A 5,824-nucleotide genomic window follows, 5' to 3' on the forward strand; every position below is an offset into this window, starting at 1 on the left:
TTTCCTTTTATCGAATGGCCATACGAATGTTTCGAATCTAGTCAGTGAAATTCGACCCATCGAAAATGACCCTCCCACATAGGTTCATGAGGGAGAAAGAGTCGGAAGAGTTTGAGTTTGAAGCATTGTTTGAGGAAGACATCTAAAAAAGAAAGACAAGTTTCATTAGATAGAAATTCCTTAATATAACACCCCAAATGAAAGGCTAGGACCCAAACATAATAATTCACAACTTAGAAAAGGGATGTCGTAATCTAGTTGCAAATTATTTGAAGGGAGGTAAATGACGATTTACTAATTTTCACCACCCAAAACCAAAATTTACAAGAATTAAGTTTTATGAAAGTTTTAGATCTGTAAGATTCATTGAACCTTTCAATGGCATGTTTAAACTCGATTATGCCCTTCAAGTTTAAGACTGGGATAGCGAGGATCACAAACAAGGTGTGAATAACCATGCAAATATGTGTGGTACTCTTGATGTCATTCATCATCTAATCAACATACCGGTTAGCCACACACGCTCCTTTGATCTATGATAATTCTTGAGCCACCCTTCGCAACCGTTGTTTGTCCAAATTAGTGTTCCGATTAACCACACACACTCCACTAATGACTTGCCAAGGTGCAAAGTGCAATTTCATGGAATAGCGCCATTTTCACATTTTTACTAAAGTAACTAAGGTTAGGAATTTATAAAAGCATTAAGTTACTTTTTATAATTATCATTATACTTTTTAATGAGAATTAATTTCCTATCCTACCCGTTCAGCTAACGACCATCCACTAGTCAAGGAAGCGGTGGTTGAGAGTGGACACCTATTCAATCATCATTTTATAGGCAATTCCCTTATACCCCCTGATAGACCAGCTTTATGAATGAGACATACTAACGGTAAAACTGACTGCCTTATACATATATATATATATATATATATATATATATATATATATATATATATATATATAAGTATTAAGTTATTAATGTATTATAATAGTATAAGGGTTGAATTTTAAACTTTTAAAACTCTAGGGTTTAGAATTTAAATATTTCAAAATCAAAACCTTTTAATCAAAATTTTAAATTCCAAAACTTGAGGGCAAGTTTTGAAACTTTTCAAAATCTCTTAGATCAAATTTGAAAACAATTAAATTAATCATATAATTTATCTATATCACAAAATTTGACCTAATCTAATTTCATATAGAAAGATAATTCAAATCAAATTCTACAAATAACTAATTTATCATATAATCAAGTAATTATCTTAAAATTTGACAATTATCCTCCAATTGGATGATGATAATCATTACCTTATCATAAACGAATGTTATCAGTCAGAATAGTTTATGGTAATGATCGTAATCCAATTCTGGCCCAAAAACCCGAAAATCTGCCAACAGATGATCCAACTCATCGAGCCAATGAATGGACTCGTCGAGTGGGCTCTACTCGTCGAGTTCATTATGCAGAGAGTAAATTTTGATTTGCTTCAGGTTTGAACAATTAACTAATGCATTAATATGACATAAAACACCTGAGGCTTTGATACTACTGATGGGTTTTAAGCACTATAACCATCCTATGGTGCACACACAACTCTAATGCTTTGGATCTAAGTTTTCTCAAGTTATACATGCAATTTTTTTTATCCAAAGCATGAACCCTAACTAGCATACAGTTTTAAGATTTACAACATAAAACAAATTAGATTAATACCTCTTGTTGTAACTTGTAGAACTTGGCCTTTCAAGAGTTTAGTACCTCAAATAAGTCACAAACACCAAGAACAATGAAGGATTATGAGAGAGAGGCTAGGAGGCACTAAAAATCAGCTAGGGTTTCTTCTTGGAAGTCTTGGCCGATTTTAGGAGTGCTAGAGGTTCCATTTAAAGTGTAGAATTCCTAGGGTTTTAACTTGTAAACCCTAATTCATTTACTTAGGCCTTTAAGCAATCCAACAACTCATTTGATTTCCCCTTTGGACTAAATCTTCATGGACTGTCACATAGATTTAGTCCATCCTTAATCAACATGGATCATTAGCCCAAACTATATGTATTATTTATTTACCTAATCAATCTCGGTTAATTTAATCAGTCTCTTTTGATCACTAAATTAATTCCAAATTAAAATCTGATCAATAAAAGTTAACAAAAATATGATTTATCAATCAATATATTATTCTTGTAATCTATTAATAAATCACAAATAACCTCTTTCTCAAAAATCCATCCTATCAAATTGCTCTGGTGAAGGCAACCCAAAAGGACGATGCTATTATCGGGTCAAGTGCATACCAATTATAGTTATGGGCTTAGACACCTAATCCAAAAAATATTCCATGGAGTGATTGAGGTTTCTTTTTGAGTATATGTTTAAACTTGTGGCTCATAAAACCCCTCTCCGCACCACTATCGAAAAGTATGCTTCCATATGAGTTATTGAGGAGAAACTTACCGGAAACCATGGTGGGGTTCTTCATTGCCTCCTCATGACCTATTGCCAAAACCCTTCCCACGCCTCCGACATATTTTTTCCTTGCCTTTGGGCACTCCCTCTTGAAATGCCTCGTCTCACCACATCCGTAACATGCTTGGCTCACCCTGACATTTGTGGCCTGGGTGGTCTATTGAGCTGGCACCCTATAGAAACGGGTGGTATGACCCTTTTTGTTACAGCTGTTGCAATGCATCTCCGGGCAAGCTCCATTGTAGTGGAAGTTTCACTTGTTGCATTTGGGTAGGCTCCTAGCATATTTTTTCGTTGGTGTTGGGCGACAGGGACAGTGATGATGTGGACTGCCATGCTTTGTTATTTCTTTGCGGGATCTTGCATTGGTTGACACTTCTTCTCGTTCCATAATTTCCTTTTGTTGTCTCCCCCTTTTGTTTGTTCGGGGGTGGGCGTCGTTGTGCCCTGGCGGACTCCATGATCCACAAGCGTTTGAGCCAAGCGTTTGGCATTCTCAAACGAGGATGGCTTTCCAGATACCACATTTCCTGGAATTTGGGGGATAGTCCCCGGATATTTTGTTCCACCTTTTTGCATTCCGGGGTGACCATCCCGGGACATATCACCGCCAAGTCATTGAACCTGGTAGTATAGGTTGTTACATTGCAGCCCGCCATCGTGAGGTTCCAAAGTTCTTGCTCTAGCTTTTAAACTTTGCCACTCGGGCAGTATTCTTGAAGCATCATGATTTTTAAATCCTCCCAATGCATAGATTTGGCCCACAAGCATAATTAGTGATTGGACGTGGCCATTCCACCAGGAGAGGGACCCGTCAACGAGTGTGAAAGCTGCGAACTTGACCTTGCTTTCTTCCGGGCACGAACAAATTTCGAACACCAATTATGTCTTCTCGAACCATCTAGTCAAAGTATTGACACCTCCGCTGCCATAAAAATACTTTGGATTGCAATTCGATAAGTCCTTGTATAAGCATCCTCTTCGATGTGCATGGCTTTCGCCATGATTAGAATAGTTCGTACTATTTTCATTCCTATTTGTACCATTAGTATTGATTTGTGCCATGAATGTTGCCACAGCGGCTTGGAAGGCAGCGAAGTCCTCATGTGGAGTTGGTGGTGGCTAAGCTCCTGGTGTTTTGTCGACACGTCTGTTACTCCTGCGTGGTGGCATTCTTCTTCCATAATGTTTAAAGGATGGGATGATGGTAAGTCCTCGATAATGGTTACGAATCGGGTATTATTAAAATAGAACGTCTATGTGAGAATAGAGGTATAAGAGACACATAAAGAATCTAGGTGTCTGCTTCTATAGTATCGTAAAATACTCTTATAGTATTATTTCAAAATTTATGTTTAGTTCTAGAGTTTCTTTGTATGGGGTGTTGGTATGTTTTAGACTTTTTGGTCACCACGACTATTCCCAAGCATATGTTAGTCACATCTCGGATAAATATAGTTGATCAGGCTATATTTATCTAATATCTAATTACATACCACCTAGGCTTACTCGTAGTGTTCAACTTATCTTGTTACTTTTGTAGTGTTCTTGTTATGACACCATTCTAGTATGTATGTATGTACTTATACTTTATATATAAAAACATATATCATTATATTTTAAAAGTATACTTGTATGAAATGTTTTAGTCAGAGTATTTTAGCCCCATTGTATTTATAGTTGTATATCTTACATGGTTTGATATACTTAGTTCACTATAAACAATGTTATGATACCAATCTGTTACATCCCCAAACCAGGATGGCGGAAATATCTGGGGGTGGATGACTTCATGAATTGTATCACAACAACATGTATAATAGTGATCAAAGCAAAATACAACCATCATAAATATAATTGAAAAAGTTACATTGTTGTAAGATTTGTATGTTTCAAACCTAATTACAATATGATGATTTAAAATGACTTGTTTGACACCTTAGTGTCCCATCCACAAAAGCTTGTAGTCACATGCTCTAATGATTTCCTAAGAATACAAGTAGTTTTGAAAAGTATCCACAATTAAGTTGGTAAGTTCATAAGAGTTTTTATGAAGGATTGTAAGTCTTTCCTTGTAAAATGATAGGGTTCGATTCCATAAAATCCAATATTTTACTTAAAAAATGGGTGTAGTCATAGGAACCCTAAGACCTAAATGTACACGTATTTTAATACTTATAATAATAATATGTAGTTTTAATCTTATATAAAACCATTTGAATGTACATTTCCCCGTAAACTAAATTTATCGTTGGTTTCCCCATGTGAGTTATTATAACCATTCTAAAACATAGATGGGATGTACGACATTCTTCAGGCATCGAAATGTTACACATTTGTCACCCGACACCTGCCGGTCTAGTTGTTGCAAGCAACTTAGGTGCGGGATATACACAAGTATCACGCTCTCTTATGGGAGATTCTAGTTATAATACATGACTTTTGTAGGTACTCTGGTTGGTACGATGAAGACTTTGACTCACAAAAATTGATCCAACACATTTACGTTTTGTTGTAATGAAAACCTTTGTATGTATAATTATCACTTTTCCATGATAATAAACTAGTATAAAATAATTATATAACCCTTTATATAATTATCCGTCTTGTTCAAAAATGTTACAATAGTGTTAATGTCCCATAAACTATACTTATTATAGTTTAGTATAATATTTGGTTTGTATACATACACACACACACACACACACACACACATATATATATATATATATATATATATATATATATATATATATGCTAACATGCTTATATATTCATAAATTACAAATATTTTACATTTAGCACCAATAAGTGAGTCCTTAGTATGAAAATATCCATTTTACTAGTTTTTTACTTTTTAAGTCACAAACGGTAAATAGTGAATATAACTATCTAAAACTTATTTGTACCTTTTTTTGATATTTAAGTCAAGTTAAATTTATATGCTTTAAACAATATATTTTTGGTCAAAATCCACAAAAATGGTACCATAACCTAGTTATGACTATTTTTGTTAGAAAACTCACTTTTGCATAAAATGATAAATTGTAGGTTTTTGTTTTTGTAAAACTAAATCTTTGGTATTTTTGACTGGTTTGAAGCAATATGTTGCAAATAACATATTTTGGTTTATACCCCACAAAAATGGTGTAATAACTTGGTTATAACCATTTTTGCTAGAAAATCATATTAGGTTCATAAAAACCATAGTTTTTATAGTTTTGTTTTTGTGACCTTTTTCTCAAGAACATATAATTTGTTTATACTTATATTTCATAGTTTTGCATTTGTAAATAAACACACGACATATAAATGTTCACATAACTAAGTAATAACATCTTTTCATGTATA

Source organism: Lactuca saligna, chromosome 3 (genome assembly GCF_052625555.1).
Source record: "Lactuca saligna cultivar CGN05327 chromosome 3, ASM5262555v1, whole genome shotgun sequence".
NCBI lineage: Eukaryota > Viridiplantae > Streptophyta > Magnoliopsida > Asterales > Asteraceae > Lactuca > Lactuca saligna.